Here is a 24,917-nt window from a genome sequence, read left to right as displayed (position 1 = left end):
CGGCCATCAGCCAATCAAAGGCGGCAATCGGTCGTCAGCCAATCAGAGGCGGCAATCGGTCGTCAGCCAATCAGAGGCGGCAATCGGTCGTCAGCCAATCAGAGGCGGCCATCCGCCTCTGGCTCATCAGGTATTGATTTGGCACCCGAAGGACCCCAGTTTGATGGCGTCCAAAAATCTGCCTTGAATTTTAAAATTACAAACAAAAAATTTAAAAATCACCAGCATCAGGCTGTAGTTTGGAACCAGTGCACTTTTCATTAAACACTGATTTTTTTTTTGTCGTTTTAAAATAAAGTGGGCGTGCAGAAGGTGCAAATAATGGGCAAAAAAAAAGTAGAATTTAATGTTAAATCACCAGTGAGAATTTTTTTTAAAATGTGGGAGGGGGGGGAAATATTCGTCCTCTATCTGACGGGTGGGGGGGGGGTGGTATTTTAGTTTGGGTTTAAAATAAGATGTTGTATTTCTTCTCAGGAGTGTGTGGGAACAGCTGTTGTTGTTGACCTCCCTTCAGTCATGTTAGCCCCTGGTGTGATGGCGAGGAAACCCCGTTAGGCAGGCGCTCTACATGACGGTGAGTCCCTTTCCAGCATTACAAATTTATCTTAAATGTCTTTCCCCCCTTATATCTCTCTCTCTCTCCCTCTCCACCCCTCTGCCTCCCTCGCTCCCATCGAGAGAGAGAGAGGGGGAGTGGGGGTAGAAAAAAAACAACAATCCTCAAAAATGGCCCATTATCCCCCAAAAAAAACCCCAACCACCTTATTCTTGCTTTTTTTTAAAAAAAAAAGAACGCAGCAATATATAAATAACCCCAGGGCCGCCTGTCTTTATAATGTTTTATTTATTTTCTCCCAGGTCACGTTCCAGGCTACAGTGTATCTTTTTTTTAATATAAATACATGCGAATGGAACGTTGATACATGTCTCGGCGTTCCATTTCCGAATGTTGATAAATCTCAATGTTGCACGTTCCCTCCTCCTTGTCCTGCTCGCCCTCAGTTGCGTTAACCTCCCCTCCCCTCCTCCTCTCTCCCTTTTTGAGTGAAAGTTTCCCCTCCCTCCTTCTCCTCCTCCTATCTTGAGGGTTAATTTAGGTCGCTTGTGGCCCACTTTTGTATGTGTTTGTTTCCCTGATCGTTTGCAATCGTATATTTTGAAAATTGCAATGCACTTTTCTTTAAATAAAACTTCCAACATCCATGTTTATTTTGTCCCTGCATGCACCCAAATCCAAGATGTATTATAAATGTAGGAAAAATATGGTATATGTTACAGTTCCTGTGTTTAATTTGTGTTTTAACAATTGTTGCTGCCTCAGTTTTTGTCATTGCAATATTCATTTGAATCCATTTTTCCAGCCCACTTTTCATCTGAAGAAAATATTTGTGAAGTGTACTCTCCATTACCATGCCCTACACTGGTTTTCTTAACTTTCCACCTTACTCATTTTGTAACCAAAATGTTACGATACTGAAATTTCGATGGCCATTTTTTTAAAAAACAACTATTGATGGTACGCACTCCCGTGAGAGATATTAATACTTTCCTTCTCTCATCCAGTGTTCCATATCTTTAAGTCGCAGCATTTTCAGGGCCCACCTTCATGTAACTCAACCTTTCTGGGGTTGTAACCGTGTTACATAATAATGTTGATGTTATTCAAATTTGCTTTCGGTTTGTAGGTGGTTTGCAGTTTAATCATCTGATCACTTGTTAGGTTATATTTCACAACTTGGTGCATTCTAACTTCTGATGTAGAGCTTCTTCCTCACCTGCCTGTGAATGGCGGGAGGGTTATGCAGGTTCTGCTGATTGCTGTTCTGTCCGTGTTGACAGATTGTGTGATTTTTCTCTTTTTTTTGCCCCTGCCTCCCCCCCCCCCCCCCCCCCAACCCCCTTTTTTTTCTGGGAAGTATGTTATTTTTTGCGTTCTCATTTCCTGCCCCTTTCCTTTCTGGCTGTAGCGCTGTTTCACGTCTCTTTTGGATCTTATCTCGGGTCAAGGGTTAATTTTGGATATGTATTTTTGTCTATCCACAAGTTTCTCATGTTTTTCCTTTTTTTTTTACCCTGTTAATTTTAACCGAACGGTGCAATTCCAAGCGCATGATTTAGTGATTGTGTAGAAAACATAAATCGAAGGGAGGGGCAAGAGAAAGAACTTTGCAATTCATAGCTGTGATTGGGAAGATAAGGTGTTTTGTCATCACAAATATGGGTCTAAAGAGCTGTTGCTTTGAGGCCCTGCAATATTGAAGTTTGGTGGCAAGATTGACAGTGATTTTGTTTTTCCTGCTGAAGTACAGTAACCTATTTCCACTTTGTCCGTGTTGTGTAATCAATTAACAACCGCTGTCGTCGTCGTTTCTCCCCTCCCCCCTGCCCGCTGTAGTAATTCCTGTAGTTTACAAACAATGAGGTTAGGATGAATCACTCGGCCTTTTATGAGAGAGTGCCTTCTTCAGCATTTACCTTTTCCTTTTTTGCAAAACTCGATGACCCTTTCAAAAGTGGTGATTTTTTTTAAATGGAAGTTTGCATTTAGAATTTATCTCACCCTCTCCAGATCAAATAAATAATTGGCTTCTTCATTGTTTAGCTCTTTTAAGTTCAGTAAGTCTCTTTAAGATTAGTTTTCAGATATCTAAGCCTGTGTGGAACTTGCACAACAAGTTGTAAAGTCTGTGGGTCAAAGTAACAAAAAGTATATGGGTGCTGGAAATCTGAAATTTTAAAAAAAAATCAAATGTTGTAAATCTGCAATGGGTCAGTCAGCATCTGAAAAAGGAACTGGGTCAGGCTCACCTACGTGGCAACTCACGGTGGAATAGTCACTGACCGGACCGGATCACCCACGAAGAGTGGTGAGGTATCAGCACAGTCATTGCCCGCGGGACCTGCACCCCAGCAAGAGGAACCAATCTGAGCGAGGCGTCAGCCGTGGCTCGATGGGTAGCACTCTCGCCTCTGAGTGAGAAGGTCGTGGGTTCGAGCCCTACTCCAGAGACTTGAGCACGTAATCCGGCCTGACTCTCCCGGTGCAGTACCGAGGGAGGGCCGCACTGTCGGAGGTGCCGTCTTTTGGATGAGACATTAAACCGTGGATATAAAAGATCGCATGGAACTATTTTGAAGAGCAGGGGGTTCTCCCTGGTGGCTTGGCCAATATTTATTTATCCCTCGACAAACACCTAAAGCAGATTATCTGGTCATTATCACATGGCTGTTTGTGGGACCTTCCTGTGCGCAAATTGGCTGCTATATTTCCTACATTACAACAGTGACTACACTTGAAAAGTACTTAATTGGCTGTAAAGCACTTTGGGACAGCCTGAGGTCGTGAAATGTGCTGTATAAATGCAAGTTTGTTCTTTGGGATGAAAGTGAGGGAGTCAGTGGTATTCCTGGTCTGTCCCCACAGGTTTGGACCCGCTGCTCACAGGTGCAGGGGATAGCTCGAGTTCATCCTTCCTTCCTGTAGGGAAGAGGCTGCACCTCGTTCCTCTTGTGCCCTTTGACCTTATGGCTGCATTGGACACTTGGGGATGGGTAGTTTGGAATTCATTGATGTGCCCAAATGCACTACTGGTTACTGATGCAGTGCGTTAGTACATCATTACACTGACACCAATTCATTGCCCCCATGTGCAGCATGCTAATTGTACCGTACATTTCACATTAGGCGTGTGGGAACTTTTGAAACTCAATGTTTTCCTTGGCTGTTCTGAGAAAGTGGAACCTGGCCTTGTTTTCCTGAATACTTTGAGTATCTGCGGATGAATATGTTGCAAAAGTAAAACTGTAACATTGGTCATATGGACTCGTGTAGATTGTTTTTATGTCAAGGGCCAGCAGTTTTTTTTTGGAAAAAAAGTTGAAATTTACCAAATTTCTTGGCTTCACAGCTGACTGCGGTATGAGCGTCAATTGGAAGCCCTAGAAATTCGAACTGGCAAGGTGTTGTTTTGAATGTTAGTCATGTTGAGGCTGCTTCTCCCGCCTCCATCGTTTCCCGGGCGAATGGCACAGGCACATGGCGACCTGCTTCTGGATTTGTGCCGGTGGCTGTTAAGGTGACCGTTCGGTGTGAGAGAGGTTAATCTGGGTCTGGGCTGTCAGTTTTTTTTCCTTCTTGCACCCCTCCCCGCCCCCCCCCCCCCCCCCCCCCCTCCCCCTAGAAGAAGTACCAGTGTCTACTTGGCATCTCTCTGCCGATGCTGTTGCAGCAGAATAACCTCCCCATGTGCACAAGCTTGCCCAGAAAACCCATATTTTGCTACATGATTCAACACCTCCATCTTTTTGAAAATCTTAAGGGACCAAGGTCCATGTATAGAATTTACAACACAGAAACAGGCCATTCAACCCACCTGGTGTTTATGCTCCACACGAGCCTCCTCCCACCCCTCTTCTCACCCTACCAGCATATCCTTCTATTCCGTTCTCCCTCATCTTATCTAGATTACCCTTAAATGCATCTTATGCGATTCACCTCAACTATTCCATATTGAAAGGCAACACCAAAGTAGAAAAGAGATGAATTGAGAGGTAATGGCTGAGTGATGCCAAGATTGGGTTGTAAGGAAGCAGTTGACTACATGTGCCAGATGCAGGTTTTGTGCACAATCTGTTACCTAGGACAAAACCACAAATCCCAAAGCCTCGCAATACAATTCACTGGGAAGCCAGTTTCAATATTTGTTCTCGGGATGTAGGCGGTGCTAGTAAGGCCGCATTTGTTGCCCATCTCCAGCTGCCCATAGAAGGTGGTGGTGGTGGGCCTTCTCCTTGTGGTGCTGGTGCTCTCACAGTGTTAGGGAGTGAATCCCAGGATTTCGACCCAGCGACGGATGAATGAGCAGCGACATATGACCAAGTCAGGATGGTGTATTGCTTGGAGGTGATGGTGTTGCACGACTTTGCTTATAATGGCTATCAGTGCTTCCTGAATTGACCATTGAAAGCAATTGGAGCTCTACTTTGGGATTTAGAACTATCTTGCGTGCAGGGATACACCGCAGGACCAGATGTCACGTGCCAGGAGGATTAGCTGCAGTTGCATTGTGGCTGTCCACCGCCCATCACTGGCCCCACCGTTTACCCTAACCTGCAAGTATTAAAAAAAAAAACCATGTAACTGGAACAGCAAGAAAGTCCAGGAAGGTTACTGGGCGTATCGGGTGGCCGCTTATAACCGAATCTCCAACGCGCAAACCGCCCTGTTATAAGTTCCTCAGGGAGGTTCTCCCGATCTTCCGAAGTTATGGCAGACAAGCGGGGGTATCTTCACGGAAATTCACCCCTTCGTTGCGTGTAGAATGATGGACAATTGATACATTAGTTGGGTTTGGTGTGGAAGAAATGATCAGACAGTTGGAGGAGCCAATGCACACAACGAAGAGTTTAACAGTCAACCACACATTTCTCTAGGGGTGTATTTATCTCTGGGTCCTGGTGGTTGCCCTGTACGTGGTAAAAATCTGTTTACCAGAAATTCATGTGCATGGAATCCCAAATCCAAAGAGGAAGTATATTCAGCTCTTAGTAAGCTGCCCTTTCCTTTCTTTCACTTCCCTTTACTTCTCTTTCCCCCCCCCCCTTGCCCACACTCCCTTCCCCCATAGTCACCATGATCTTTGAAGGTTTTACGAAGTTGCAGTGTGCAGAATAGCTAGGAGCATCACATAATGTCTGACTGATGTACCGTGTGGGGTGGAACTCTCCCTCTTGTTGCATTGCAGAACGTGGCTGAGGGGTCCTGGATAGCGAGTATGGTCCTTCCATCACCCCCAAACAAGGACTGAGGGAAAATAAGGAGATCAGTCATCCTGGGTCATAACAACAACTTGAATTTATATAGCACCTTTTTAACATAGTAAAACGTTTCCAGGTGCTTCACAGGAGCATTATCAAACAAAAGTTGACACCAAGCCACATAAGGAAATATTAGGACAAGTAACCAAAAACTTGTTCAAAGAGGTAGATTTTAAGGAGCGTCTTAAAGGAGTAGAGAGAGCCGGAGAGGTTTAGGGAGGGAATTCCAGAGCTTAGAGCCTAGGCAGCTGAAGGCACGGCCGCCAATGGTGGGGCGAAGGAAACCTGGGATGCACGAGGCCAGAATTGGAGGAACGCAGAGATCTCGGAGGGTGGGAGGGCTGGAGGAGGTTACGGAGATAGGGAGGGGAGAGGCCGTGGAGAATTCAAAATTCGAGGCGTTGCTGGACCAGGAGCCAATGTAGGTCAACGAGCACAGGGGGTGATGGGTGAACGGGACTTGGTGCGAGTTAGGAGTTTTGGATGAGCTCCAGTTTACAGAGGGTGCAAGATGGGAGGCCGGCCAGGAGAGCATTGGAATAGTTGAGTCTGCAGGTTTTTTTTAAAAAAAGCATGGATGAGGATTTCGGCATCAGGTGAGCAGAGGCGGAGACGGGCAATCTTACGGAGGTGGGCAATCTTACGGAGGTGGACGTTGGCGGTCTTGGTGATGGAGAGGATATGAATTGGATGCTCATCTCAGGATTAAATAGGAAGCTGAGGTTGCAAACGGTCTGGTTCTGCCTCAGACAGTGGCCGGAGAGAGGGATGGAGTCGGTGGCTAGGGAACGGAGTTTGTGGTGGGGACCGAAGACAATGACTTCGTTCGTCTCGAAATTTAATTGGAGGAAATTTCTGCTCGTGTCGGACAAGCTGCGTGACAAACGGTTGAGAGAGGTGGCGGTGAGGTAGAGCCGGGTGTCGTCGGCGTATGCAATGTTTAAGCTGCTTTTGTATTGCAGCACGGACCTCGGGCGAGTGAGCTGGCTGCTATGGTTTCCCACGTTTACCTTTAGTGGCGTGCGGACTGCCTCCTTGCAATCTGCCTGCACTGCGAAGGGCCTGGAGTTCCTCGCGAGCAGATTTCCCATTGCATTTTGGCCAGTGTGCGTGCACGGAGTGATGACGTCGTTACGTTGCGCGATGACGTCACCACCGGAGTGGTCCCAGGACGGCTGGCAGGAGTCGGGGGAGACCCAGCTGAAAGGCAGACTTCCCGTCTGCTGGTGTTTTCTAAAAAAAACAGTTCGGTAGGTCACTGAGTATGTGAGACCCCCCGCCCCCCCCCCCCCCCCCCCCCCCCCCACTGTGGAGAATGGGAACCGCTGATGGGGCTGCTCACAGAATGGCATTGGCAGGCGCTTATGGCCAGGGTACTTTCTTGCCTTTTCCATTGGCCATCATGTAGGACATTATGGGAGCTTCCAAAAACACATTGCCTGAAGGTGTAGAAGTGGAGTTTTTGCTTGGTATTGTACTGAGCCTTACAGAGCAGATAGTCCCTAGGCTTGAGTCCCCACCTGCCCCCTTGTTAAGTTCCTTCCATGCCATCCTTTATTACTCAATAGGTTAAGAACAAGGAAGCAACTAGTTCCCTGAGCTCAGCTGAGCTCCCACATTGTACTCTGTGTCCCTGGGCTGTAGAAGGAACATCAGCAAAGGTTCCCATTCCTGATCACTACCCACTGGCTCTGTGTTTTTGTGTGTGTGTGTTCATTCTTCAAGAGGGCAGTAAAATTAGAGCTAGGCCGGTGAGGGTTGATTTCAGGAAGCACTTCTTCACAGAAAGGGTAGTGGAAATCTGGAAAACTCTCCACAAAACAACTGTTGAGGCTGGGGGTCAATTGAAAATTCCAAAACTGAGATTGATCGATTTTTGTTGGGCAAGGGTATTAAGGGGTTACGGAACCAAGGCGGGTCGATGGAGTTAAGGTACAGATCAGCCTAGATCTAATGGAATGGCGGAGCAGGCTCGAGGGGCTGAATGGCCTGTTCCTATGTCTTACGGCCATCTAGGCTGTCTAAACTTTGTGCCTAGGCTCGTGAAGAATGGGTCACTTGGGTGCGAGGGGAGCTGATGGCAAAGGGAGAAAATTGGGGTGGGGCACAAAAAAAAAACCTGCAAACGGATGTGGGGTGGAATGTAGGCTGATGAATAGGTTACTAAAGTAAACAGATTAGAGGTGAAGCAGATAGTGAGGGTGTTTACAGTGTTGTGGGACGACCGGTGGAAGAAAGGAGTTCTGCTGAGGGTGGGTTGGGGGTTTCTTGCTGACTTTGGTCAGTTTTCCCTGCATGGGCAGATTCTCCTATCTCGCTGATAATGGAGCAGAGTTCTCCCGAGCTACAAACACAGTCCTACGTCAGTGTTGACGGCTTCTCCCAGGATCAAGGTGGGCAGTAAATGGTGCTGAGCCCCTCTGGTGTACGGTATGATTGCGTTTTGCGGTTGGTTAAGATTCTGTCCTCTCACTAAGGCCACCGACAAATTACAGAAGATTGTGGTAGAATTGCAAGGAGTTTCCCTCACTCTGTGATGTGGATGTACACGAGCCTCTGTTCAACCTGAATTGTATTAAAACAATTTAATTGTCCAGTGGCCTCGGTTATGGCAGAGCCTGGAGATGGGTATAGTCCTTAAGTTTTGTACAAATTTCCTACTTCCCTTCCCACTCTTCTCCCTTCCTCCCCATCCCCTCCCTCAGCATCATTCCTGACCAATTCCTGTTGCTGTGCTTGGAGCTGCAACTCTGCTTTGCACATTAGGTGGGAATTCGCATGATAGTTTTGCAAACCCCCATTGCAAGAATTCCTGGCGACAGAGGGGTGAAGTGGGGAGCCAGTAGGGAGGAGAAATCAAAATTCCAGTCCCAGTGCATACATTTTAAAACTAGTCTCTTATGTATTTCAACCTCTTCTGGCGCGCAGGCTCCCAAGCATGGGAGGCCGTTGCGAATTCACAGATAAATGCAGCAACAGCAAAAAAAAAAGAATTCACGGGGTGACGAGCTCGTTTGCAAAAGGTAGGAAATTGATGGACAGGAAAGGAGCAGCTGGCCCGTTGAGCCTGTGGCATTCAGTCAGTCCCACCCACGCTCCTGATCTCTGGCCGCCCGGTGCGGCGGGGGGGAGGGAGGGATGATCTCCCCCCCGGGGTGGGGGGGGGGGGTCTGTTCCCGGGCCTGGCCAAAATGACCACCCGCGGGGTCCGGGTTGACCGAGGCCCGTGCGGGGGGCGGGGGGGGGGGGGGGGGGAGTGGTTGCTCTGGCTGTCTGCCTCTCCTCCGCTGCCTTTTCCACGCCCGGGTGGTCCTGGAGAGGGGAGCGCGCGCGCGCGGGACTGTCCGTCGGTACGTTCGAGGCCCTCTGTGAACGGTGGCACTGCAGGGACTGGAGTGTGTGATGGAAGACCAGAACCACGCTGTTAATTAGTTTGATGAGTTTCCTTTATGGGTTTAAGTTTTTCTTTAGTTTTTGACCTTTTTTTAAAATGTGGGCACGTTTATTTTGTTTCTCGTTGATACTGGGGCGACCCGGTGTCTCTTTATTGGTTACTTTAGAAAAGGCATACCGTCGCGCGACTGAGCATCGTGATCCCCGTCCCCCCCCATTCCCTTTCCCTCAACCGAAAGCTTGGTCGAAGAGGCAGGTTTTAAGGAGCAACTTAAAGGAGGAGAGAGCGGAGAGGTTTAGGGACTGAATTCCGGAGCTTAGAGCCTAGGCAGCCGGCAGCACGGCCACCAACGGTGGAGCGAAGGAAATCGGGGATGCACAAAAGGCCAGAATTGGACTGCAATTCAGGAATGCAGGAACGTCCAGACACGTTGGCCATTGGCGGCCGTGCCTTTAACTGGGAGAGAGAAAAAAAAAATCTTGGTCAACTCGGGGGGGTAAAAAAAATCTGTGAAGTTCCCTCTCCGTCCCCCGAAGGCGATCGAAACGAGTTCCAGGAGACAGTGAGACTTACCTTTCCCAATAGCCCATTGACCCCTTGTACGCTGTGATAACGGTCGCAGGTTAGGAACTCGCCCAGCTCCCTGTGAATCCGCACTGACTGCTCGAGCCGGATACTCGTTCCAAAGGTCGGTGACCCTCTGGGAAAAGAGTAACCTCCCGACATCTAATCTAGTTCTGTGTTTACATAACTTGTACGTATTTCCCCTGGTTCTCCCTCAACTCAAATAGTCAATCCACATGGACACAGTCTAGTCCCTTCGTTATTTTAAAGACCTCAAATCTTTTAAGATACCTGATGTCCCTTCCTTTCCAGGGTAAAAAGCCCCCGCTTTCGTGGTATCGATCTAGTAGTTCTCCTTCGAACCTTTTCCAAGTGAGCGGACCAAAACTGAACACAGTATTCTAGATGAGGCCTAACCAAGGTCTGCTACCAGGACAATTTGGTGCTTTTTGTTTAGTATTCTAATGCTCTAGCAATACATCCTAACACTCTACTCGCTTTTGCGACAGCCTCTCCGTACTAGTCAGATCCCAAGGCCGTAATCGGACAAAATTTATACACCGAGCCACGTAAGGAGATATTAGGACAAGTGACCAAAAGCTTGGTCAAAGAGGTAGGTTTTAAGGAGCGTCTTAAAGGAGGAGAGAGAGGCGGAGAGGTTTAGAGAGGGAATTCCAGAGCTTAGGACCTAGGCAGTTGAAGGCATGGCCGCCAATGGCCAACGTGTCTGGACGTTCCTGCATTCCTGAATTGCAGTCCAATTCTGGCCTTTTGTGCATCCCCGATTTCCTTCGCTCCACCGTTGGTGGCCGTGCTGCCGGCTGCCTAGGCTCTAAGCTCTGGAATTCAGTCCCTAAACCTCTCCGCTCTCTACCGCTCTCTCCTCCTTTAAGTTGCTCCTTAAAACCTGCCTCTTTGACCAAGCTTTTGGGCGCCACATAAATGCAGGTTGTTATAATCCTTGACCCAGTCTGTCCACGTGCACAGTGGATGTTACCTTGTGTCTCATTACGTTGGTGATCTGTTTAGGGAAACGCTGATGTTGAAAAGGTTGAGCGTTGTGCTTTCCCCCTCCCTCCTTGTTGTACATGGACCTCCAACCATGAGCGATCCTTCCCCCCCCCCCGGGGACAGGGCAGGGCGGGCTGGTCTGCAGAGCTCATTCAGTACATCCAGCGAGTGATTGAGGCTCACCTGGGGGTCCCAGGTTCAACCATGAATCTGTGCTGGGGGTGGGGGGGCAGGGGTGAGGTGGGAGGCTACAGTGGGCCTCAGTACCCCTGGGTAGGAAAGGTGGAAAATAGGCAAGAGACCCTGTACCTGATCGCTAATCGTTGACCCTTTCTGGAAGTGCATGTTTGAATTAGGGGTGAGGATGAAATCAGGTTATTCCCTCACTGCTGCATTGCATGGGGACAGGTCATTAGTGGAGTTCCACAGGGATTGGTCGTGGGGCTGTTGTCCTTCACCATTTTTAACAAGCAGGGGTGGCCAAGATTTTCACCTGAGCCACGGGTGATTCCTGAGAGAGAGGAGAGGGCCCTTTAATATCAGTCGGCCCTGCAGCTCCTGTGGCAGACACAGTTCGCCACACTTGCGTTCCTCGGTGCCTGGCGGGTACGCTTTTGTTCGCTGTCGCTAGCTCTGGGTTTTTATTTTTGGATGGAATTGATCTTGCTATCTTTGTTCTAACCCCTTTTGAAAGTTCTGAATTTCTACAGGGAGATCACTGAAGTTGATTTACTGGGTCTTCAGATGACTGGCTTTGTTCCTTCCAGCTTCTTGGAAAATTGCCTACAGAATGTAAACTGTTCCCACAGCTAAATATTAGCTTTATTGCCATCAGCATCTCTGTATTCTGGCAATAGCGAGCTGCCATTTTAGAGCAGATTGCTGATACTGTGATTGACAGGCTGGCTCACTAATTTAAAGGGGCTCTATAACAGAATGAACATTGCACGTTACGTCAGAAAATGTTACTATCCTCGTAGGAATAGAGGGTTATGCTGATAGCGTGAGATGAAGAGGGGTGGGAGGACGGTCGTGTGGAGCATAAACACCGGCACAGACCAGGAGGGCCGAATGGCCTGTTTTTGCCCTGTAAATTCCATGTAATTACCTTGTGTGGAAGTATTGCAGCTTTGGCTTTAGGTAAGCCTGGACTACTGTCGGGTTGCTTAACATGACTTTGGCAGGGATCAGTTTGTCCCCCCCCCCCCCCCCCCCCCCCCTCCAGAGTGACTCATGACTGTAATATAATCTGCAACTCCTCAAGGATCACATCACCAGGTCCCCGCCCGCCCCCCCCCCCAAAAAAAAAACCACAGAATGCCGAAAATGTGGAGCTTTCAGTCTCATTGGGAATTGAGGGAGGGAACAGTTTGGTTTTAGAAGTCGGAAAGAGAAGGGATATTCGGCTTGACAATGAGTTGTGAGCAGTCACTGGAAAGAACTAACATTTCTACAGCGCCTTTCACAATCTCGGGATGTCCCAAAGCACTTTACAGCCAATTGACTACAGCAGTGACCACACTTTTTTTTTAAAAAAAAGTAATGCAGGAAACCTGGCAGCTAATTTGCCCACAGCAAAGTCCCACAAAAAGCAATGTGATGATGGTCAGACAATCTGTGTTAGTGATGTCGGTTGAAGGATAAATATTGGCCGGGACACTGCTCCTCTTCGAATGGTGCTGTGGGATCTTTTACGTCCACCTGAGAGGGCAGATTTTAATCGCTCCACCGTTGGCGGCCGTGCCTTCAGCTGCCTGGGCCCTAAGCTCTGGAATTCCCTCCCTAAACCTCTCCACCCCTCTCTCCACCTTTTTGAGATGCTCCTTTAAAACCTACCTCTGACCAAGCTTTGGTCACCAGTCCTACTATCTCCTTATGTGGCTCGGTATCAAATTTTGTCTGATTACGCACCCGTGAAGAGCCTTGGGACATTTTACTATGTTAAAGGCGCTATATAAATGCAAGTTGGTTTCAATCCAAATTCTAGTTGGATGCAAGGTGGCAAAACGTGTCAGCTTGGCTCAGGAGGTTGAGGGTTCAAACGACAGTCGAGGGTTTGAGCCCGTAATCTAGGCCGACACGCCAGCACGGTGCAGCGTTGCTTTGACCGAGGTATCTTGGCAAGATCTTTTGGATGAGATATTAAATGAGTTTCTCTGTGTTCCAAATGTTAAAGGCACTGTTTGAAAAAGAACAGGGAGTTCCCCCCCCCCCCCAGGGTCCTGCCCAACATTCCTCTCTCAATCAATACCACCAAAAATAAAATGAACAATGACATTCAACTTGTTGCTGTCTGTGGCCTTTTGCTGAGAACAAAAGGACTGCTTACCTCTGCCTGCAGAAATGACTACTTTTCACTCATTTTGTGTTAATTAATTTGAGATATTTGCATAATTTTTACATAGATTACTCAGAAATTACAACACAGAAATAGGCCGTTCTGCCCATCCAGTTGGTGTTTATCCTCCGCACGAGCAATATCCCAATCCCATTGCCCGCTCTGTTCCCATATCCCTTTATCCCCCCCCCCCTTTCCTTCAATCACCTATCTAACCTGTTCTTAAATGTTGACATGGTCTCTGCTTCAGTCGCTAACTCTGTTGGTGCATTAAGAAGTCTCTCAATCCTCTGTTTGGAAAAGGTTTCTCTGTCCTAAATCTATTACATTTAATGTTGTAGCTATACCCCCTTGTTATAGAGCCCTCTGTTTCTAACAGTCTGTCCCCGTCCCTTCGTAATTTTAAATATTTGGGGCTAATTTACCAGTCTTGCTCAGATTACGAGGCTGGCTGTTCTGGGGAATGGAGACACTCCTACTGGTGCAAGCAGTGGTACTCGAATTGGGGCTCGGGTTAAGGCACGGGGGAGAGGGAACGTTACTTTGGATTTAAACTGTAAAATAGAATGATACTGGGCGAAAAGGATTAAATTACGAGGACAGATTGCATAGATGAGGCTCGAATTCCCTTGAATAGAGAGGATTAAGGGGTGATCTAATTGAGGTATTTAAGATGATTAAAGGTGTTGATAGGGTAGATAGAGAGAAACTATTTCCTCTGGTGGGGGAATCCAGAACAAGGGGGCACAACCTTAAAATTAGAGTTAGGCCGTTGAGGGGTGATGTCAGGAAGCACTTCTTCACACAAAGGGGAGTGGAAATCTGGAACTCTCTTTCCCCCCCCCACCACCCAAACGCTGTTGAGGCTGGGGGTCAATTGAAAATTTCAAAACTGAGATTGATAGATTTTTGTTAGGTAAGCGTATTAAGAGATACGGAACTAAGGCGGGTAAATTGACTTAAGTTACAGATGAGCTACGATCTAATTGAATGACAGAAGAGGCTCAGGGGTCTGAATGACCTCCTCCTGTTCCTATGTTCAAACTCTGGAATGCCAGAGGTGGAAATGCGTTGCCCGCTTGTGACTGCATCCTCCTTAACCAACGTGCAGTTCATCAAAGTAACTTCGAGGAATCATTCTGGGTGAAGCTTGGGCTTTTGTGGAAAGAAGTCTCTTCCACAGAGACTGTTGCATAAACTGAGATGATCTCCCTTTAATAAATACAGACCCCCACCTCTTGAAACCCAGTGATCCATTGCAGCGTTGTCAGTGGAATTTCATTATAGAGTTTAATGCTCGGCTTGTCAATTTAATTCTGTGTCGACTTCAAATGTGAGACATGCCCAGTGATACCCCTTACAACAACTGGCATTCATTTAAAGCCTTTAACATAGTAAAACATCCCAAGGCGCTTCACAGGAGCGTAATCGGACAATAACATAACACCGAGACACATGAGATATTAGGACAGGTGACCAAAAGCTTGGCCGAAGAGGTAGGTTTTAAGGAGCGTCTTAAAGGAGGAGAGAGAGGCGGAGAGGCTTAGGGAGGGAGTTCCAGAGCTCAGGGCCTAGGCAGCTGAAGGCACGGCCGCCAGTGGTGGAGCGATTTTAAAATCTGATTTTGTCCTTCAAGCTGTGTCTGGGCACAGAATTTTGACCCCAGTAACTGCAGGGTGAAGAGTTGGTGGTTACAGGTTGCTTACTGAGAACTGTGGGTCCATTTTGAGGTGATGAATTTGGAATATTGTACAGATCTGTGTCGCACAAAGTGTACTTTTGTTCCAAAAAAAGTTCCAAATGTTCAGTGTGTGGATTCAGATTGAGCTCCGTTTGAAAGTGTGGTTTTTAAGCCTGGTTAATTTGGAGGTGAGATTTCACATGTGAGCAGGCTGTTCGACCTGGTTAAGCGTCACAGTTGAATCTTCTCCTGACCTCCGCAGATGTGTTTTTCAGCAGGGGGAGGGAGGTCGGGGGGGTTTGTGCGGAGGGAATTCTAGCCCCCCCCCCCCCCACTTCAACGCCCAGTCCAGAACCAACCATCGTGACGTCCTGCTGAGATAATCTGGGAAGGTACAAGCTGCAGATTGAACCAATGGCCGCCTTTATCTGCAGACAGTGCTGGTGTTTTAAAGAGAAAACACCTATCCTTGACGCAAAATACTGCTGATGCTGGAAAACTGAAATAAAAACAGGAAATGCTGGAAACTCAATAGGTCAGGCATCATCTGTGGAGAGAGAAACGTTTCAGGTCGATAACCTTTCATCAGAACCCTGTGCTTGTAGTGCTGGGCGCTTTTCAGCTCTGTACCGTACCTGCTGATGTGTGTAACTATCGGGGACACCCTGTCAGCTTTCTCCGGTTGTGATTGGACTTCTCCTTCACTGTAAGGTTCCGGTGGAATTTATGAAGCAAGCTTAGTGACTCTGCACGCTGCCTGGGTGGCCTGACTGTGCTCGATGTTGATAGGTGCCAGCCGTGGCTCAGTGGTAGCAGTTTTGCCTCTGAGTCAGACGATCGCGGGTTCAAGCCCCACTCCAGAGATTTGAGCACAAAATCCAGGTTGGCACTTCCAGTACAGTACCGAGGGAGTGCTTCGCTGTCGGAGGTGCCGTCTTTCAGATGAGATGTTAAACTGAGGCCCCGTCTGCCCTCTCGGGTAGATGTAAAAGATCCCATGGCACTATTCAAAGAAGAGCTGGGGAGTTCTCCCCGGTGTCCTGACCAATATTTATCCCTCGGTCAACATCACTAAAAACTGATTATCTGGTCATTATCACATTGCTGTTTGTGGGATTTTGCGGTGCACAAATTGGCTGTCCTGTTTCCTACAACAGTGACTACACTTCAAACGTACTTCATTGGCTGTAAAGTACTTTGGGACATCTTGAGGTCGTCAAAGACACTGTATAAATGCAAATCTTTCTTTTACTGGATATCTATGGCAGAAAGGTTTTCCGTTTCAGAAAAGTAAAAGCCTGTGGGATCCAAGGGAAAGTGGCAAGTTGGATCCAGAATTGGCTCAGTGGCAGGAAGCAAAGGATAATGGTCGACGGGTGTTTTTTGTGACTGGGAGGCTGTTTCTAGTGGGGTTCTGCACGGCTCAGTACTAGGTCCCTTGCTTTTTGTGGTATGTATCAATGATTTAGACTTAAATGTAGGGAGCATGATTAAGAAGTTCGCAGATGACACAAAAGTTGGCCGTGTGGTTGTTAGGGAGGAAGAAAGCTGTAGACTGCAGGAAGATATCAATGAAATGGTCAGGTGGGCAGAAATGTGGCAATGGAATTTAATCCGGAAAAGTATGATGCCTTGTTTGCCCTCCCCAAATGCATTACAAGGGAATACACAATAAACGGGAGGATACTGAGAGGTGTAGGGGAACAGAGGGACCTTGGTGTGCATGTCCACAGATTCCTGAAGGTAGCAGGACAGGCAGATAAGGTGGTTAAGAAGGCATATGGGATACTTTCCTTTATTAGCCGGGGCATAGACCATAAGAGCAGGGAGGTTATGCTTGAACAATATAAAACACTAGTTAGGCCACAGCTTGAGTACTGCGTACAGTTCTGGTCACTACATTACAGGAAAGATGTGATTGCACCAGAGAGGGTGCAGAGGGGATTTACGAGGATGTTGCCAGGGCTGGAGGATTTTAGCAATGGGGAAAGATTGGATAGGCTGGGGTTGTTTTCATTGGAACAGAGGAGGCTGAGGGGAGATTTAATTGAGGTGTATAAAATTATGAGGGGCCTAGATAGTGGATAGGGAGGACCTATTTCCCTTAGCGGAGAGGTCAATAACCAGGGGGCATAGATTTAGGGTAATTGGTAGAAGGATTAGAGGGGAGTTGAGGGATTTTTTTCATCGAGGGTGTGGGGGTCTGGAATTCACTGCCTGAAAGGGTGGGAGAGGCAGAAACCCTCATCGCATTCAAAAAGCACCTGGATGTGCACTTGAAGTGCCGTAACCTTCAGGGCTACGGACCGAGAGCTGGAAAGTGGAATTAGGCTGGATGGCTCTTTTTCGGCCGGCACAGACACGATGGGCCGAATGGCCTCCTTCCGTGCGGTAAATTTCCATGATTCATTGCCCAGGGACGGCATCTCTGATGTTGATAACCAAATTGGAACGGGAATTGCTTGAAATAATTAACATTTACGAATGTGGTCCGTTTTAGTCATTGCTTAAAGGCGAGATCTTACTACTGCTGTACTTACCCTTTCACCTGGCAGGTCAGAGGACAGGCCAATTAACCAAACCAGTTCTACGTGTTGGGTGGAGCAAACACATCGCCGCTTTCGTCCAGTGTAGGAAACGACTGTAATTGATTTGCGGGGTTTCGCTGTGCCGTTTTGCTTCAGCACCGGAAAGTGTTGACAGGGCTGGGGTCCTGGAGCAGTTAGCCTTCAGCACAATCCGTCCAGCCCACCAGGCGTCCCGCCCACCGCGGAAAACTATCGGATTGTTAGCGGTTTGGGCAGCTGCTACGGAGTGATTGTCAGCCTCCGCACCCGGCTTAAGGGAGTGACTTGTAACTCCTGCTGGGAGAAGGGTGCACCTCCAGTGAGGACAGATTCGCACACTGTTTAAGCACCCTTAACGAATAAATAATCTACCAATACTTGCTGTCTAGAGTTCACGTGAAAAATCGTCACTTCTATGAGGTATCTGGGAGCTCCCTGCAAATAGTGACTCCCTTGGGGGCTCCCTGCCCTGACTGTTAAAAGACGGTGCAGGCATCCAAAGAAAAGCAGTGTTATTGCAGAAAATGTTTTTACTCGGGTACTGCAACCGACAACATGCTAAGTCACCAGATACAGAACAGAATGCCACCCTCTCGAGACCCTGGATTGTCTGGCTCAAGAAATCTGGTGAGCTGGTGGATCCCCCGGGGCCTCCTAAAGGCCCTAGACCCCAGTTTGAAACCTTTGGATATAAGGTGCAGCTTATGCGAGGACAATAGCTCTTTAAGAATGGGAGGCAGAAGAGAGAAAATAATAATTGTAAAGCTTGATTGAAGGTTCGAGATTTAAACCTTTCTCGAGAGTCGAATTTAATAAGGGGCCTTTTATATAAAATGCTGCTAGAAATTTTTAGTTGGAGATTTATTTATCTCAACTCTAAATCCTCTTCAGGTAAATTGTTAGACTTTGTGAATGGCAGTGTTTTGTTGACCTGACCTCCTTTCCCGTCTGCCTTGTTATGGCTGTTTCGGGTGGTAATTACACCCGAGTGCGATTGCTCTGACACACGGCTAGTTTCAGTTTGAATTGATCCATCAAGGGGGAGTGGAGCTCGAGAGAGAGGCAGCATTTTATTTGCATGATGCAGCTGAGCGGAGGGACTGTGCGGAGCTTGGGGGCTGCTGTAACATAAACACGCTGCCTTGCTGTCGTGTGAACCTGCCGCTTGATAATCACACACCACACCAGATAGCTGGTCTTCCGCAATCTCTACACTTGGACCACTTTAGCTCTCTAACTTTTCTGTTCTTGTAGATTTATTTTCCTTGCACATTGTCTGCACTCTCCTGAGTTATGCTGGGGTTAAGGCTCATGGCTGCAAGTTAACCCTCCCAAGGCACCGTTAATTGAGCGTGATAGAGTTTAGGATATTTAACCAGCGGGATATCGCAAGACAGCTCCTGCCCTTAAAAAAAAACCCACAAAAACACAAACATGCACAGTTTTTCCAGCAGAAGTCACAAGATGGTGATCAGGAGTGGCTTTCCTGGCTAATTTTGCCCTTGTTAACCCGAAGAACTGGGACCAGTCTGCAGCTGCTCCTCACCAGCCTGCGGGGCCCGTGCGCTCGGTGCTGACGCTCGATCGCCAGCCTGCGTGGCCCGTGCGCTCGGCGCCGGCTCTCGATCGCCAGCCTGTGGGGCCCGTGCGCTCGGCGCCGGCTCTCGATCGCCAGCCTGCGTGGCCCGTGCGCTCGGCGCCGGCTCTCGATCGCCAGCCTGCGTGGCCCGTGCGCTCGGCGCCGGCTCTCGATCGCCAGCCTGCGTGGCCCGTGCGCTCGGCGCCGGCTCTCGATCGCCAGCCTGCGTGGCCCGTGCGCTCGGCGCCGGCTCTCGATCGCCAGCCTGCGTGGCCCGTGCGCTCGGCGCCGGCTCTCGATCGCCAGCCTGCGTGGCCCGTGCGCTCGGCGCCGGCTCTCGATCGCCAGCCTGCGTGGCCCGTGCGCTCGGCGCCGGCTCTCGATCGCCAGCCTGCGTGGCCCGTGCGCTCGGCGCCGGCTCTCGATCGCCAGCCTGCGTGGCCCGTGCGCTCGGCGCCGGCTCTCGATCGCCAGCCTGCGTGGCCCGTGCGCTCGGCGCCGGCTCTCGATCGCCAGCCTGCGTGGCCCGTGCGCTCGGCGCCGGCTCTCGATCGCCAGCCTGCGTGGCCCGTGCGCTCGGCGCCGGCTCTCGATCGCCAGCCTGCGTGGCCCGTGCGCTCGGCGCCGGCTCTCGATCGCCAGCCTGCGGGGCCCGTGCGCTCGGCGCCGGCTCTCGATCGCCAGCCTGCGGGGCCCGTGCGCTCGGCGCCGGCTCTCGATCGCCAGCCTGCGGGGCCCGTGCGCTCGGCGCCGGCTCTCGATCGCCAGCCTGCGTGGCCCGTGCGCTCGGCGCCGGCTCTCGATCGCCAGCCTGCGTGGCCCGTGCGCTCGGCGCCGGCTCTCGATCGCCAGCCTGCGTGGCCCGTGCGCTCGGCGCCGGCTCTCGATCGCCAGCCTGCGTGGCCCGTGCGCTCGGCGCCGGCTCTCGATCGCCAGCCTGCGTGGCCCGTGCGCTCGGCGCCGGCTCTCGATCGCCAGCCTGCGTGGCCCGTGCGCTCGGCGCCGGCTCTCGATCGCCAGCCTGCGTGGCCCGTGCGCTCGGCGCCGGCTCTCGATCGCCAGCCTGCGTGGCCCGTGCGCTCGGCGCCGGCTCTCGATCGCCAGCCTGCGTGGCCCGTGCGCTCGGCGCCGGCTCTCGATCGCCAGCCTGCGTGGCCCGTGCGCTCGGCGCCGGCTCTCGATCGCCAGCCTGCGGGGCCCGTGCGCTCGGCGCCGGCTCTCGATCGCCAGCCTGCGGGGCCCGTGCGCTCGGCGCCAGCTCTCGGGACTCTATGAAGTTGGTTCCTGGACGCTGTCGGCGGTGTGGAGCTTGTCCCTCTTATATTGGGTGTTGTCAGTACTGGAAGATCGTCTGGACCTCTGTTGGTGGTATGGTGTCGATAACAAAGCTCCTCGAGATGGGGGAATATGCCGTACTCCTAGTTAGCCCGCTTGGTGCTACAAACGGTGAGAGTTTGCCTCTCCAAAAATCGCTGTGGCAATAGGCAACGGCTTGTTCATTGGTTCATCACCAAACCAGATTATTCTGTGCAGTTATACATAGAATTACATAGAATGTACAGCACAGAAACAGGCCATTCGGCCCAACTGGTCTATGCTCCACACGAGCCTCCTCCCATCCCTCTTCTTCTCACCCTATCAGCATATCCTTCTAGTCCTTTCTCCCTCGTGTTTATCTAGCTTCCCCTTAAATGCATCTATGTTATTCGCCTCAACCACTCCATGTGGTAGCGAGTTCCACATTCTCACCACTCACTGGGTAAAGAAGTTTCTCCTGAATTCCCTATTGGATTTATTGGTGACTATCTTTTTATAGTTATGACCCCTAGTTTTGGATTCTACACCCCCCCCCCCCCCCCCACCCACCCCCCAAAGTAGAAACGTTTTCTCTCCGTCTACCCTAACAAACCCCTTCACGATCTGAAAGACCTCGATCAGGTCATCCCTCAGTCTCCTCGCGTGAAAAGAAAATGTCTGCAAGTTGAAAATGGATTTGGAGTTTTACTGTTGGTCTTCGGACTGGTGCTTCCACTTAACTCAACAGGCTTTTCATTTGCGTTGCTTTTAATCCACCGCCTCGAGTTGTTTTGCCCCCTCCCCAGTGACCGATCCCAGCCGATCGGTTCTTCACCCTTGGTGTTACACAGCTAAGAATGCTGTCTGCAGACGCTGGCCAAGTTTGGAAGGATGAAATCTTACCATTGTTCTGCTGGCTTCTACCCCGTGACTGAGGGAAAAAGAGGAGGAAGTTGCATTTATTGGAACCTCTGGATGTCCCAAAGTGCTTTATAACCAATAAATCACCTTTAGTGGAGCAGCCAAATTGTGCACAGCAAGGTCCTACAAACAACAACAACTACTTGCATTTATGTAACATAAGTAAAATGTCCCAAGGCGCTTAGCAAGAGTGATCATCAAACAAAATTTGACACTGAGCCACGTAAGGAGATATTAGGACAGGTGACCAAAAGCTTGGTCAAAGAGGTAGGTTTTAAGGGGCGTCTTAAAGGAGGAGAGACAGAGGGGTTTAGGGAGGGAATTCCAGAGCTTAGGGCCCAGGCAGCTGATGGCACGGCCGCCAGTGGCAGAGTGATGGAAATCGGAGATGCGTAGGAGGCCAGAATTGATTGATTGATTGGCGGTGTAGGTTGGTTGATCGAGAAAAACTTTTTTACACCGAGTGGTTAGGATCTGGAATGCACTGCCAGAGGGGGTGTTGGAGGCAGATTCAATCATGGCCTTCAAAAGGGAGCTGGATAAATACTTGAAAGGGAAAAATTTGCAGGGCTATGGGGATAGGGCGGGGGAGTGGGACTAGCTGAATTGCTCTTGCATAGAGCCAGCGCGGACTCAATGGGCCGAATGGCCTCCTTCAGTGCTGTAACCTTTCAATGATTCTATGAGGGCTTCTTGCACTGCACGTAATTGGTGTTGTACTGAGCTATCTGGGCCAGGAGGTCCCAGGGTCGGTCTTTGCTGAGTTAGCTGATCTCAGCAGTGAGTTGAGGTACTAAAATTGGCCTCTGCAGAGGGGGGGGGGGAGGAAAATCAGCCAGGATTCCTGATCGTTAATCCAGTAATCTTGCTGGATAGGGTGTGTGTGCTCGTTGGATGAGGGTAGGGTAGGGCTTGGCTGCGTTTCCCTTTCCTCTCACCCCGTGGTAGAAAAGCACGGCACTCACTGCCTAGGCTCCAATAATGGCAAAGGGTGAGGTGTCAGTAGTGAGTTGACCCCTGTGAACGTGTAACCCAGTGAGATTGAGCACCTGCAAGAGAGGTGGAATTGAGATGGAAAAGGTGTGGTGAATGAGCTGAATGCTGAGTGGCTCTTATCTTGGCATGAGTTTAACATGCAGGACTTTCCCCAGTTCTTAAATACTAAATCAGTCATGTCAGGTAACTTCCAGTTACAAGTGCAAGAGCCATTTGGCACCAAGTAATCTCATTCCTCTTGTGGTCAGTCCAACATGTTTGTGTTTATAGCGGAAGGGATTGTCGTTTCTGAGGGGTTGGAGAATGGAACTCCGTGCGTCCGAAAGTGAGTTTTGCAACGATGTCGAGTACAGCCCGTCAGGAGTGATAGACTGATCATATCGAGGCGATATGGACGCAGCATTGAATTACAGAAGAGCTGTGTAGATTCAATTTCTGTAGCTGTTCAGCACCCTTGTGACATGGTGGGCTGGTTATTTAGTTAGCCCTCGAGTTAAATAGAGTAGAATGTCTTCCTTGTTAGAAATGGAATCCATTCATTGCTATTTTCTTTCAGGTTTGTGTGTGATAGAGACCAGGGTGTGAAGCTCTACTGCCTGCTATTTTAGGTATCAGCCATGGTTTAGTGGTTCAGGTCCCACTCCAAAGACTTGAGCACATAATCCAGGCTGACACTCTCCGTACTGAGGGAGTGCTGCACCGTCGGAGGTGCCGTCTTTCGGATAAGAAGTTAAACTGAGGCTCCGTCTGCCCCCACAGGTGGACGTAAAAGATCTCATGGTACTATTTCGAAGTCAGGGGAGTTCTCCCCGGTGTCCTGGACAATATTTATCCCGCAACCAACACCACTAAAACAGATGATCTGGTCATTATCACATTGCTGTTTGTGGGAGCTTGCTGGGTGCGAATTGGCTGCCGTGTTTCCTACATTGTAACAGTGACTATACTTCAAAAGTGTGTGTGTGTGTGTGTGTGTGTGTGTCAATTTATAGTGATTAGCAGCCCCCTTCCCCGCCCCTTTGTATAATTTAGGCAACACCAGGATCAAATTTCAGAAACTGATCCTAAAAAGTCCAGGAACCCCATGCAAGAAAAATGGAATTTGATGTTATCTGTCATCATGTACCAGATGCCCTATGAATGATATTTGGGGGGCAGGAGAATGTGTGTGTTTTGTTTTCTTTAAACTTTCAAAAAGCGTGTGGATCTAGCAGAAAAGTTTTAACTGTTAAATGACCTTTTCTTGCTATTCCACCTTGTTATCCTAAATTTCCTTTTTAATTGTGAATAATCTGGAGGCCTGACACTCAAAACTCTTGCAGACTCCCGCAGTTTCTCAATTAAATATTTGATCCAGTTCCAGTTCTTGGCAACTCAATCGCCCAGCTCTGGCCTGATCAGCCAGCTAATCAACCTAGAAACGTTTAGATATGTCAGTCTGACTGTGAAGTTTGGCTCGGTGTATTTCTTGCAGTTACTCTGCTGTGTCATTTGTTTTTTTTTTTGTTTCCACTTCCCTCCACAAGTTAGTGACTCACGACTGGGTACAGCGCCACAGTCATTGGCAGCTCGCTGGTATTCTCTCCCCCGCCCCCAACCTTAGTATGAAGCTGGACAGCAAAGTGTTGACTGTGTTTGGTGCCGACACATCCTCACCAGACGTCAAGATGTGCATTTTTCAGGATTCACTTGAATTCCAATTTCAATATTCCAGTGCTCGCCCATCTTCCACCTTCCGTAAGCTTCAGCTCATCCAAAACTCTGCTGCCCGTATCCTAACTCGCACCAAGTCCGTTTCACCCGCGCTTGTTTATCTGCGTTGGCTCCCGGCCCGGCAACGCCTCGATTTTAAAATTCTCATCCTCGTGTTCAAATCCCTCCATGGCCTCGCCCCCCCCCCCCCCCTCCCTATCTCTGTAACCTCCTCCAGCCCTACAACCCTCCGAGATCTCTGCGCTCCCCCAGTTCTGGCCTCTCGCGCGTCCCCGATTTCAATCGCTGCACCGTTGGCGGCCGTGCCTTCAGCTGCCTAGGCCCTGAGCTCTGGAATTCCCTCCCTAAACCTCTTCCCCTCTCTACTCCTTTAAGACGGTGCTTAAAACCTACCTCTTTGACCAAGCTTTTGGTCATTTGTCCTAGTAGTTCCTCCTTCGGCTGGGGGGTCAAATTTGTTTTGTTCGATGATCGCTCCTGTGAGGCGCCCTGGGACGTTTTGCTATGTTAAAGGTGCTATATAAATGCAAGTTGTTGGTGAGAGGGGAGGAAATCCCTTAGATTTGTTCGATTCGCATGAAAGCTGGGAAGAAAGTACCAAGTTCTTGGGGGGAGGGAGAGGAATCCTTGAGTGAGTTGCTCATGCGGGGAAAGGGCCCAGCTCATTCCAAGCTTTAACATTCTCTGTTTAAGACGTGATGCCGACCGTGACACCCTCAAAAACTTCCACCTGTCGATATAGTCCATAGAATAAAGTGGTCTGGATCGTGCTTCAAGGAAGTAATCGGTTTTGGGTTGGGGATTATGATGCTGAACTGTTTGGGCTTCATCTGAATCCCTCGGTGCTTTGCTGTTTGGTGACCCAGTACAATCTCATTATTATTCTTTATTCTCTCGTTCCGCACTTTGTGTTGCTTGCCTGTGGTGCACTGTGGCACTAGCATGGTTGTACATTGCTTCTCTTACTTCCTGTTTTGACATATCTGGTCTTTCACTGTGGCAAATGTGTTTTGTCAATGAAGCAATCTATATCTATA

The 24,917-nt window shown here is 49.3% G+C and overlaps 1 protein-coding gene across 3 annotated transcripts in view; it reads left to right on the top strand.

The window, feature by feature from the left end:
- The first annotated feature begins 511 nt into the window (after positions 1–511).
- The window catches only part of LOC137305993 (BRD4-interacting chromatin-remodeling complex-associated protein-like), a 75,704-nt gene continuing 51,298 nt past the window's right edge, over positions 512–24,917 (top strand). For all 3 annotated transcript variants that reach the window (XM_067974993.1, XM_067974992.1, XM_067974991.1), the window contains exon 1: positions 512–577. The gene's annotated coding sequence lies outside the window, so the exon portion shown is untranslated. The remainder of the gene's footprint in view (positions 578–24,917) is intronic.

The sequence above is a fragment of the Heptranchias perlo genome, chromosome 41 (genome assembly GCF_035084215.1).
Source record: "Heptranchias perlo isolate sHepPer1 chromosome 41, sHepPer1.hap1, whole genome shotgun sequence".
NCBI classification, from domain to species: domain Eukaryota; kingdom Metazoa; phylum Chordata; class Chondrichthyes; order Hexanchiformes; family Hexanchidae; genus Heptranchias; species Heptranchias perlo.
Note: the sequence above shows the minus strand (reverse complement) of the source record. Positions and strands in the feature narration are given on the sequence as shown.